Source organism: Neolamprologus multifasciatus, chromosome 9 (genome assembly GCF_963576455.1).
Source record: "Neolamprologus multifasciatus chromosome 9, fNeoMul1.2, whole genome shotgun sequence".
Classification (NCBI taxonomy): Eukaryota; Metazoa; Chordata; class Actinopteri; order Cichliformes; family Cichlidae; genus Neolamprologus; species Neolamprologus multifasciatus.
Genome location: NC_140447.1, coordinates 9,479,147 through 9,492,244, shown reverse-complemented (window position 1 = coordinate 9,492,244; position 13,098 = coordinate 9,479,147). Strand labels below are relative to the sequence as shown.

The window sequence follows — 13,098 nt, the reverse complement described above, 5'->3', positions numbered from 1 at the left end:
ATCTCTGCTTTGATCTGACAAAGCAAAAGAGTGCCCTGCATGGTTTCCTTTAATCGCCCAATGATTATCAATTAAAAAAACAAAAAAAGAATAAAATAAATCCTATTTGCCCTGAAAGATGACAAATGACGAGACTAAATAATAGAGTTCCTCTGTGGCAATTTACCAGTAAAGAAAACCAATCACAAAGGACACATCCACATCCACAGAGCCTACAAGGCTTACTACCGCTCCTACAGACGAAATCAAGGAAGACTAGTCACTACAGAAACTATTAACAACAAAGTTTTAATCTTTACATACCCACCCTTTAGAAATCTGCACTGTAAAAAGGGCATAAAGCACGGCATCTTCCCTGGTTAGCAAGCTCCAAACTGAAAAAGACGTTTCAGTATTATCATTCCTGTTTCCTACTCATTTGCATTGATGTTAAGCTATCATTGGGTCACTGCAACAACATTAGCTTGTTGTGCAAGTCATCATGTTGAAAGAGAACAAAAACAGAGTAGGTGTGCTTCCCGTACATGCCCTCTTATTTACTGATAAACCAGTAGCAACAATGATATGGCCAATTCAGATGTTTCACTGCTGCTGTCACGGTCCTGGGTCAGTGACCCAGTGTTTTGAGTTTCTTGTGCCTCTGAGTTTTTTGTATTATGTTCTGAGTTCTCTTTGTTGTTCCAGCTTATTCTTTAGTGTAGTGTCTTAGTTTGGTTTTCTTGTATTCTGTTTAGTTCTCTGAGTATTTAGTAGCTGCCCTCTGTGTCTCTTTGTTGTTGGTGTTGTCTGTGTTTCTTAGTTGCTCTGTCTCTCCTAGTCTAGTTTGCGTCTATGCTAATTCCTGTTTTACTTTGAAGGTCTGTGTCTCATGTGAGTGTATCCTACTTTGCTCCCTGTCTCGTCAGTCCTGATTTCTCCCAGCTGTGCTCTCCTTCTGTGTCTCATTCCTCTCGTTACTTCCCAGTGTATTTAAACCCTGTGTTTCTCTGAGTCAGTGTCACGTCGTCCCTCTTGCTGTGTGGATCTCCCTGCGAGTTTTAGTTCATTGTTGCTTAGCTTAGCTTACTTTGTATGCTCATTTTTCTGTGACCAGCAAATAAAGCTGTGATTTTGAGTTCATCCCCTGAGTCTGTGAGTCCTCATCTCCTGCCCGCCACACAGCGTTTCATGACAGCTGCATCCCTATGCTGTCTAGCATGATGATACTACTTGTAAATATGTAGCGGCTAAAAACTTTAAAATCTACCTAGCTAGCAAGTACAGTTAAATATAGTATACTGCTACTCATTTTGGCTAACTCTAGGAGTTATCTCTACTTTCAAAACAAGCAGCTACATCTGTCAGTGTTTTTATAGAAATGGAGTTTGCAGGTTAGCAGTCCAGACAGCAAGGAAGAAATCTGCTGTATCCAGAATCTGGTTTTAAAAGTGCTAAAAAGCGACTGCATGGTCTTATCTAAAATTAACAGTATGGTGGAAGATTCATATTCTAACTCACTCGGTTTGGGATAATATGGCACAAAAGAGAGGTCACCCAAACAGAATTCCCAATAGCCACAAGAGAGATCAAAAAGCCATCCTGTCTCATGTTGGTTTTCCTTGAACAAAAAAGGAGCCTTTTCTTAAGTAAGGATTCAGGCCAGTGCAGGGCCATGTGACTGACAGATAGACAGAGGTGGTGCAGAGGAATGGGGGAGGAGGGCAAGTGGGGGTGGGGGCGCTGGATCAGCACGTTCACGGCTTGCCATTCCTTCCTTTCTGCCACAAATCTCTCCCATCGCCTCTGAAAGTCAGGCTTCGCTGGCTTCTGGCAGACCTGCAGGCATCGCCGGACCGGCACATGAGCTTTTATCAGCCTCGGCCCAGATGGCACTGCAGCGTTAGAGTCCTGACACCTTCAGTGATGAGGAGAAGGAAGGAGGGCAGGGGAGGAAAAAAAGGCTGAACGGGAGAGGAGGGTGCATGACTGTGTGTGTGTGTGTGTGTGTGTGTGTGTGTGTGTGTGTGTGTGTGTGGAGGGGGCAGTTATAGAAAAAATAGACCAGTAAAGAAGAAAGGAAAAGTCTACGTAAGGTAAATTAAACTTTTACTCTTGAAAGTAGAATACCTAAAAATACGTATTTGGCTTAAAAACTGAATGCATTAAAAAATGTATTTAAATATTGTTAAATGTGCTTTTTTATTTGCATCTACTATCTGTGGCAGTAGCCACAGTTTTCAATATATTTATAACATTTTCTTGGAACAAAACAAGTTCTAAAGTCATTGTTGACATATTATCATATTTTAGGTTAGCACATTTGAGGTCTTAGGAAAACAGCTGTTTATTTATGCAACTAACAGATACTTAGCAGCATTATTCACTGGGCCATGTGAATAAGTCCAATATTTACTGTTTATTGCTCATGTTTTGGTCTCCACCAGCTTCTACAGAATATATGGCTCTTTGGGAGCTAAATATTTCACTAGGCTTAACACGCTGGTTAGTTTAAGTAAGGACCTGTTCAACATCACAAAGAACTCTTTAAACTGAGTTTGTTATGGGAGCTTCTGTTTCCTTGACTCTTATGGTGAGTCAACATTTGTTGCCATTCAAAATACAGCAGTAGAATTTTTTCAGGTGAAGTGAATAACACTGATTATCTCTTCATGATGCCACCTGTTAGCGGGTGGGATATCGGGTTGCTGACCCCGTCCCCTGCGGAAAAATGCCAAGAATGACCATGTGAGAACTGGACATGAGCAACAGAGGAAGTTTTCCTGGCCTGACAAATTACCTGGGGAACACCTGGCACCAAGATGCCAGACTATGGGAAGATGGCAACTCAACAGAGGTGTGATGCTTTGGGCAATGTTCTGCTGGAAAACCTTGGGTCCTGCCAACCGTGTTGATGTTACTTTGACACGCACCACCTACCTAAGTATTGCTGCAAACCGTCCACACACTTTCATGGAAACGGTATTCTCTGATGGCTGTGGCGTCTTTCAGCAGGATAATGCACCCTGCCTCAAAGCAAAAATGGTTCAGGAATGGTTTGAGGAGCACAACGCATCTGAGGTGTTGGCTTGGCCTACAAATTCCCCAGATCTCAAACCAGTCAAGCATCTGTGGGATGATACTTTAAGTCCACTTCCATAACTTAAAAATTAGATTCCACAATACACTTTTAGGGTTGCATTGGAGTCCATGCCTCGATGGATCAGGGCTGTTTTGGTGACAAAAGGGGGACCAGCACAAAAAGTTATGCCTGATCAGTGTATATTTCAGCTGCTCAGAGATAAAAAGACAATGATGTTCAGTTTACTGCTCGCAAAAAACAAGCTCTTTTGTGTAAACTGGTCATTAACATAATTTGGTGTGTGTAGTTTCAGAAACACATAATCCTGTGCAATTTGATGTAATCAGTTTTCCCTGAAAAAAGTAGGTTTAAAATTCTGCACTATTACAGTATGAAGACTGTACAATCCTAAGAAAAACAGTATTGTGAGTTCAGCCATTGACATTCCCTGTAAGCAATGCAGTCCAACCCTTTCTCAGTGATAAAGCAAGTTCAAAAAGGTAACAGACTCTCCCAATTTCATTCTCCTGCTTTTCCTTGCCGTTCCACTTTGCGATTGTTTAGATCAATTTTGCAGTGGATAATTTCTGCAGCGCTGCTTGCTACCCTCCCATGAAATTGGCACTGAGGTTGCCTTCAGTTTGCAGGAGAAAGAAGAGGAGGGGGGAGGACAAGAAATGAATGAAAGAGAGAGAGAGAGAGAGAAAGTGGGAGAGGCAGGCAGAGAGCCCACAGGCAGTATGCTGTTTTTAAACCAGGAATAATCAGCTGCATCTCACAAGTACAAAAAGAGATGGTCGAAAGGATCGAGGTAGAGGCCTGAGGCACTCCTCACACAAATACATCTGTTGATTACTGGTGATTCAAAGATGTCACACCTCAGGATAACAGCACTTTCAAAAAGCATGTACATCAGAGCGAGACCTGGAACTGCTCATTATAGCAGCTGCACTACACTAGTCAGTGCCTGTCAGAGCCCTTTAACTGGAAAACATAGCTCACACCGCCTCACTATAGCAACCCAGAAGGTAAACACACTTTTTGACGCCACATAGAGCTAAGACCCCTCCCCCCTCCTGCAAAGCCCTCAGTACATACAGGTATGTTTTTTTAATGGTATTTTGATTACTGCTCCTGAACTTGACTTAGCCTACATGGAGGGAAAAGTGAGGTAGGAGGAGTGGTAATAATCAAGCAAAGCAGTGCAATTTCCCTGTCAAGAATTAAAGGGAATGTGTGCAGGCCTGCCAGGTCAAAGTGTGGGAAAATTGCACTCGTATTCAAGTGATTGGCACCCAGACAAATCATATTCACGATTATTACTGGCGTCATTTGAGGTCAAGTTGGGCAGTTTAACTTATTTGGCTGAACACTGTGGTCAGCTGTGTGCAGTGTTGGGTAAGTTACTTTAAAATAGTAACTTAGTTACATTACTAGTTACTTCTATCAAAAGTAACTCAGTTACTTCAAGTTACTCGTTACTTTCAAAGTAACTAGTTACTAGGGAAAGTAACTTTGGTTTTACTCAGAATTCTCTTGTTAATGTGTTGCTTCCATAACTTTGGCAGTCTTCTAGCTTGCTTACTTGCCACAAGTGCACTGAGCCACCTACCAATAGAAAGGAAAAGATAATACATATTTCCACGAGAGAAATCCCACGCCTGGACCGTCATTGACTGCTGCCATGATTCTAGCCTACGTCACAGCGTCATGTGCGCCTTTTACATCCAACACAAAAAACTGCAGTCGTGGTGCTTTGATTGTACTCAGAACTCGGAAATTCTGCCTTCTGAATAGGAAGATGTAGGTAACACCAGACTGCAGATGAGCTGCATACAGGGCTGGACGGGGACAAAAAATCGGCCCGGGCGTTTTGACTAGAGACCGGCCCACCATTATAGGAAAAATCATAAAGCCTTTGAATGAAAACAAACGCTGTTGTGACAGTGATGTTCACTGTTTTGATGGTATATATGCATCAATCGTTTGTTGTAAGATTCAGATAATTATTTTTTAAAAGCTAGACATTTTAAATGAGAATAAGAAAGAAAAGTATTTATTTGTGCCCACCTCTCCCTGTTAATGCCCCACCTGGCGCCCCTGGCAAAACTTTGCTAGCTCTGCTCCTGCACAGTTACCAGCTGTCAGCTACCTAAAAAGGATCCTTTTTAGGTAGCTGGTTTCCTCTTTCTGGCGCAAAGTGGGCGATAAACAAACAAGAGAGCCGATCAGCTGATCATTGATCAGTTTTCATGATTGAAGTAGAAACGGGAGAGGGAGGGGGGAGAAAGAGAGAAGAAGAGGCAGCTGTGCAGCAAACACAGAATAACTCCAGCTTTGTGCCTTTTTCAATGTAGCCGAATTACGGGACCAACTGTTCCTTTTCACCTCAATAAGAAACGCGTAATATTTTCTCTGAATACCAGACGGGACGGTTGGCAACTCTAATAACTTATGAACAAAATAAAGTTCAACATCATTAACTTCATAGCACCCACCCAGCTGTATAGAAACTCCGTCATGCTAGCTAGTACGCAGTACGGAAAAAGTCAGAATAACGAAAATAAACTGCACCTAAACTTGGTTTATATCTGACCCAGATAGACTGCAGGTCACAACTTCTTACCTGAAGTTCAGTTCACACTTGGACCGGCGGCCGCCTCGGGTCTCTTTTCCTTCTCTTCCACCTGCTGCCTCCAACACTTGCTAATGTTATTGAATCTGTGGAAGCTCTGCGATAGCCACCACACGAAGTAACGAGTAACGACCAGTGTTGGGTAAGTTACTTTAAAATAGTAATTTAGTTACATTACTAGTTACTTCTATCAAAAGTAACTCAGTTACTTCAAGTTACTCGTTACTTTCAAAGTAACTAGTTACTAGGGAAAGTAACTTTGGTTTTACTCAGAATTCTCTTGTTAATGTGTTGCTTCCATAACTTTGCCAGTCTTCTAGCTTGCTTACTTGCCACAAGTGCACTGTGCCACCTACCAATAGAAAGGAAAAGATAATGTGCATATTTCCACGAGAGAAATCCCACGCCTGGACCGTCATTGACTGCTGCCATGATTCTAGCCTACGTCACAGCGTCATGTGCGCCTTTTACATCCAACACAAAAACTGCAGTCGTGGTGCTTTGATTGTACTCAGAACTCGGAAATTCTGCCTTCTGAATAGGAAGATGTAGGTAACACCAGACTGCAGATGAGCTGCATACAGGGCTGGACTGGGACAAAAAATCGGCCTGGGCATTTTGACTAGAGACCGGCCCACCATTATAGGAAAGATCATAAAGTCTTTGAATGAAAACAAACGCTGTTGTGACAGTGATGTTCACTGTTTTGATGGTATATATGCATCAATCTATCAATCCTTTGTTGTAAGATTCAGATAATTATTTTTTAAAAGCTAGAAATTTAAATGAGAATAAGAAAGAAAAGTATTTCTTTGTGCCCACCTCTCCCTGTTAATGCCCTACCTGGCCCCCCTGGCAAAACTTTGCTAGATCCGCACCTGCACAGTTACCAGCTGTCAGCTACCTAAAAAGGATCCTGGTGTTATCTGTCTCTCAGAAACAGTTCATAACTTCCCTTCAACTCATTCATGTCACCTAAAAGGTAAACCTGTTTCTCCATCACCTGTTCAGCTCTGATGATTCAGTAAGGACATCTCCTGGTTTCATGTTTCCCTCTCACCAGATAAACAAACCGACATCATGACCAGCAGCTTTACAGCTGTGGCTCCAGCAAACATCAGCTGATACTAGAAATTAATATTAAATAAATTCTAACAACAGCTGATCAAGCTTAAACGTGCTGCTGTTGTTTAACGCGACATCGGCTGGTTTCCTCTTTCTGGCGCAAAGCGGGCGATAAACAAACAAGAGAGAAAAGCCGATCAGCTGATCATTGATCAGTTTTCATGATTGAAGTAGAGGGAGGGGGAGAATGAAAGAAGAAGAGGCAGCTGTGCAGCAAAGACACAGAATAACTCCAGCTTTGTGTCTTTTTCATTGTAGCTGAAGTCCGGGACAAACGCGTAATATTTTCTCTGAATACCAGACAGGACGGTTGGCAACTCTAATAACTTATGGACAAAATAAAGTTCAACATCATTAACTTCATAGCACCCACCCAGCTGTATAGAAACTCCGTCATGCTAGCTAGTACGCAGTACGGAAAAAGTCAGAATAACGAAAATAAACTCCACCTAAACTTGGTTTATATCTGACCCAGATAGACTGCAGGTCATAACTTCTTACCTGAAGTTCACACTTGGACCGGCGGCCGCCTCGGGTCTCTTTTCCTTCTGAGTCCCCTTTCCCTCATCCACCTGCTGCCTCCACCACTTGCTAATGTTACAGAATCTGTGGAAGCTCCGCGATGCCACCACACGAAGTAACGAGTAACGACCCTATCTAAATCCCAGTAACGACTAACGCGTTCCTGATTTTGGCATAATAACTAGTTACCGTGCTTGTTACCACAATAATAACGTAGTTACTGTAACGCGTTAGTCCCAACACTGGCTGTGTGGCATATCACTGCTTCGTGTGTCACAAAATGGCTCGAGTGCTGTTAAAGTGAGTTAATTTCATTGGTCTTGATTGGTGTCAGTATCCGTGACTAAAATGTTCCTTTTCCTAATGACCTTGTGACCTCGAGTGTGCCACAAACTGTCCCGCACATGCAAATTGTGCACCATTAACTGCTTGTTTGGGCCACTTTGGCCGGTGCCTCCTTCAACAAAGCAGAACATTAAGTTCTTCTACTGTATCTGAAGTAAAGACTAAAGAGACAGAGCTAACAGTCTCCAATGAGCAGGAGCTCTTTCGCCACAAAAGGAAATCAATAGTGAGGTACTTTTTTATGCTGAACCAGGTTGTTTTATTTTTACATCTCAAAGTAAGTCAACACATTTATCAAAAAGCTACTGTATGCACTTCCTGTGTGTTTATGCTTAATGCTGCATTACTTTCAACCCACAATATGGTCCATTCCACTCGGGTCTGTCTCCATGTTGGCAAAATGGCACCTCACCACCAGGCTGCATCACACTACATTACACAGCACTGCGGCAGACTGCGGGGCAGTTGTTTAGGCTCTTAGATGGCACAACTTCACTAAATTCACATTTTGCTTTACGAAGGCAGGACTGTGTTTAAAAGAGGCTGGAAAACAGTGTGGTTCAGTCAGGTCATCGGCGCCAACAGTGACACACACGGGGAAAAAAACAAGCTTGCAGTTTCACTCAGTGTATAGGTGCTGAGCTGTGATGTAGGCTTTTCAGTACACCAAAGTGTTTTCTGCCAGCTGAAAATTCAGAGTGTGTTGGAGGCAAAGCGTTTTTGTTTTTTTAGCTTTGGCACTTTTGTTGCTATGAGGCGGAATAAGTAGCATGTACCTGACTCCAGTTTGTCCAGCTCGATTGGCAGACCAACAATGAAGAAAATATTCCTTTATGCATCATTTTTTTCCATCAACATTGTGATTTCGGAGATTTCATTTGGTATGGGCTCGAATACTCAGGGAGCTGCTGTACTGTAGCTCATAACAACAGGAGAAGTAAGATGTGACGGGTGGTTAGCGTAATGTTTCTCCATTGTTTTAGAGGAGGTTATGGAAGTACGTACAGAAATGTGGTGATTTAAATACTGGTTTATTCTCCCCTACAATGACTGAGCAGATTTCTTGTTGGATGAATGGATTAAAGTAAAGCCAAGTTGATTTCAGTGGAAAAATGTTCTTATCCTAGAGAGTCGACTAATCAATAATCGCTTTGTAAGAAATACAAGTAAGCGAAAGTGACACTGAAATATAATGAAAACTTTGTCATCACCAGAAAGTATCAAAAATCAATCTGTACTTTTAGTTCAATTAAAACATTTAAAGGAAAAACTTCACTTTCTCTGTAACAGAGGGTTTGTAAAGTGCTGTAGTGTTATTTTTGGAGTACAGGATCTGAATACTCATCTGCTGGAGTTCCTAAATAAACCTAATGAAACCTAAACCGACTGTCAGCGAGCTGCTGTGAATTATTCCTGAAAATATAAGACTTCAACAAAGAAAGCTATTACATGTTTGAAGTGAAAAGTGAGCACAAATTGCTGAGGATACTTTACAGGCAATAACTATAAGAAACCACAGGGAGTGACATGACCGTGAACTTTGCAATGATCCATTATTATACATGCCAGCTGCAACTCAAAGACACTGGAAAGCGATTATCAGAATCCCTTTATTCTCTATGGTTATAAAACAGGGAAAATGTTTCTTAATAAGCCACCCATTATCTCTGAGCACCATAACGCAGACGTTAAAACATTTTTTTCTGAAGCAGACTAAGCTCTCAAGGTCAACTTTTAGTCAACTCATTTATATGCCATTTAGGTTGTGCTTCATGAATCCTATCTTTCATGTGTTCTTTCATCACAAGATGTTGGGTGATTACGCTGAATGTCATCCAAACCGTGTCGTCTGAATCGCAGCAAATCTCTGCAAATGCTCAGCAGCAGGGGAGAGGAAAAGGAAAAAACACGCACACACACAACTTGGCACGAGTAGAGAACGCACCCTGTTGAATCTTTATTAGCTTTAACAGGAAATCGCTCTCAACATATAAGGCTGTCTTTGTGGAATGCTGCTGGAGCTCTCAAATTCTCGCTCTGTTGTCGGACGTGATTGTTAAATGTTAAAATTGCAACATCCATAAAACCAGATTAGGAGTAGAGAAATCCTTATTTGAAAATGGATACGGAGACTTCAAACCATAGCTTAACTTGTAATCAACTTGCTTGAAACCCTTTGTTATCGTCTCTTCTCTCGTCCCTGGGGTAAGCCTCGGAGGACGACTTTCTCACTCCATCCCAACAAACAAATTTGAAGAAAGAGGAAAGGAGGAAAAGGGTGTGCTTCTTTTTTAGCATCTTTCTATGAGCACTGTTTACCATCACCAGACAGCGATTCAGATTGATTCAAATGAGATTTTCCACACTTTCTGACGATGCGTTCTGGCACTTTACTTTGGTAGTCGTCTCACAACTCTCAGCCTGGTGGTGAGGCTAATCTCACTCAGGTTGAAGCTCAAATGTCTCGGTGGGACTCCTGCAAGGGCGGGGGAGGAGGGTTCGTTCTCTGTCTATGGTTAAAAGACGGACCCTGATTAATATTCTCGAGGCAAAAGCCACGGAGACATGGAGAGAGGCAGAAAAGCAGGGCAGGGTGCAGAACAGGACTCCCCAGTGTTCCTGTCAAGTTTGGTGTCTGACTGCACGGATTCTGGCCACCACACTGCTGCCACCGCCGCCTTACTGCGAATACTCGGCAGCCCTATGTCTGGATCTTTGAAGATAATGTGTGCTATTAATAAACAAACAGAAGCAATTACTGGGAGGGAGAGGAGAGGGTTTGGATTAGGTCAGGACGAGCGCCGGCCTCACTTTAGTCTAAACTGATGAGCTGCTGCACTCCAAAGACAGTTGAGATACCAATCCCTTCTCGCTGACCCCTGCACACCCACAGCCTGCAGCCACAGAGCCAGATAAGACACCTGTGTGTGTCTGTGTGTGTCTGTGTGGTCATTTTTTATATTACAGTAGATCCCAGAAAGAGCGAAGGCCCGGTGTTTCGTACCATGACTTTTACTATATATCTTCTCATATAGCATTGCTGCATAAGTTATTTATCTCAATTTACGTGTGCCTTTCATTTCTTGGAGTTGAGGTTATTGTTTTATTTGCTGATAAGTGAAGAAAATATGTCAAAATTTGGCTCATTCTTTTTTTTTTAGTTAATAATTGATCCATTACTTTTTTTAATGATTTTTTTTCTTTAAATGATAAAAAACATCCCAAAACAAAACAGGTTAGGTTAGGTCAGGGGTCGGCAACCTTAGGCACGTGTGCCACAGTTGGCACGCGAAGGGTTAACTGATGGCACGACCATAGCTGGACTGGCCATCGGGCATACCGGGCATTTGCTTGATGGGCCGATGATTTTTTAATTTTTTTTTGTAACGGTATAAATGAAAGGTGGTGGATTGGCCAGATGCTGGCGGATGTGTAAAAATAACTCAGGTGTTTGATGGTGGCTATGGGGGAGCTTCCACAGATTCAGTAAAATTAACAAGTGGTGGAGGCCAGCAGGTGGATGAGGGAGAGGGGAGGCAGGAGGAGCAGACACCCGAGGCGGCCACTCGTCCGAGTGTCAGGTGAACTGAACTTCAGGTAAGAAGTTATGACCTGCAGTCTATCTGGGTCAGATATAAACCAAGTTTAGGTGGAGTTTATTTTCGTTGTGCTGACTTTTTACAATCAGTTACAAAAACTTGTACTGCGTACTAGCTAGCATGACAGAGTTTCTGTACAGCTGGGTGGGTGCTTTGATGTTACTGATGTTGAACTTTATTTAATTCATAAGATTAGTTAGTAGAGTTGCCAACCGTCCTGTAAAAAGACAGAATCGTCCCGTATTGAGAGAAAATATTGCGCGTTTCGTGTTGAGCTGAGAAGGGACGCAGTTTGTCTAGGATGGAAAAAGAAACAAAGCTGGATTTATTCTGTGTCTTTGCTGCACAGCTGCCTCTTCTTCTCTCATTCTCTCCCCCTCCCTCTCCTGTTGCTACTTAAATTATGAAACTGATCAATGATCAGCTGATCAGCTTTTCTCTCTTGTTTGTTTATCGCCCACTTTGCGCCAGAAAGAGGAAACCGCCGGATGTCGCGCTAAACAACAGCAGCACGTTTAACAGCAACAGCTAACAGCTAAAGCTAGCATATCCCAACAACAATTTTCCGTAACAGACAATGACACACAAGCTAACAGCAGAAATGCACACCATCAGATAAAAGCTAGGAACGTTCAAGACAAAGTTCTTTGGTGCGATTAACCTTACATTTATGTAACGCAGTTACAGTTTCTCTTATAAACACGGGTGCACATAAGTGGTCTGCAGGTGCGCATTCGCTGTTAAAATAAAAGACGCGCACCAGATATGAAGTTGCAACGTGCGTTTGCGTACATATAAAAGGCAGTGTTTTTGTCCGCTAGAGTGGGATTTTCACGGCATATTCTGCACCACATCTCTGTGCTTTCATCATTTGTTTAAAGCCAGCTCACCTCCTGCAACCACTTTTCCGAGAATATGCGCTTCTTTTGCGGTCGGACTTCTTCTGACATTTCTTTGGAGGTGGAGGAACACCAAAGTAATTGCTTAAAGTAGCTTGCTTCTTCGACATCTTTAAGTTCTAATCAAATGTCTGTCCTCGTCCAGAAAATCTTATGTACGCAAACGCGCTTTGCAACTTTTTATCTGGTGCGCATCTTTTATTTTGACAGCGAATGCGCACCTGCGGACCACTTTTGTGCACCCCTGCTTATAAAACACAGATTTAGAAACAGCTTACTTTGTATAAACTTAATGCGAGATCATCCTGGCGTGGATGTGTGCCATGCAACTCTATAGAATTATTATTTTGCGGAGTGCGTGTGGAATATGCTGAAGCAGAAATAACACACGTCTGTGTGTGGGAGGCCCCGATCGCCTACAACAAACAGCACTCCTGTAAGACAAAGATGTAGTCATGTAAATGTCTAGTAATGGAACTCATTGTTTCACACTTTAGGAGAAAAGCAGATTGAAGCCTCCTACTTACTGTTCCTTCACTGAGTCACTCCGTCAGGTTTCAGATTAAGGTGATCTAGTTAAGATTCCCACTGTGACATCTGGAACTCCTGTCAAAGCTCCTTGAGCACTGAAAGTCCAGTATGCAGTGAGGATGACTGACACTCACTACCATGTCTCATTCTCCTCAGAGGCTCTAAGCAGTCAATAATTCATCAGGAAGGTATACTCTTATGCATGGGTGCAAGGTACAGCATGGAGTGGAAACTTTCTCCCTCTTCCCACCCTCAGTTTGTCATTTCTTTCTCAACCTACAGTCCCTTCCCCATCCCTTCCTTGTTCTCCCTCCTTCACTCACTAAACCCCCCCCCCCCCCACACACACACACCTTGCTGTCTCAATTTATATTGCACCACTTC

General features: G+C 42.6%; 1 protein-coding gene and 1 long non-coding RNA gene across 3 annotated transcripts in view; both read right to left on the bottom strand.

The window, feature by feature from the left end:
- adarb2 (adenosine deaminase RNA specific B2 (inactive)) overlaps nucleotides 1–13,098 on the bottom strand; it is a 224,240-nt gene that overhangs the window by 32,996 nt on the left and 178,146 nt on the right. The window lies entirely within an intron of this gene.
- On the bottom strand, nucleotides 4,805–13,040 carry LOC146510991 (uncharacterized). The gene is made up of 2 exons (XR_014876058.1): nucleotides 7,391–13,040; nucleotides 4,805–5,745 (listed from the first exon to the last, which is right to left on the bottom strand). It is a non-coding gene; the product is annotated as an uncharacterized LOC146510991 (long non-coding RNA).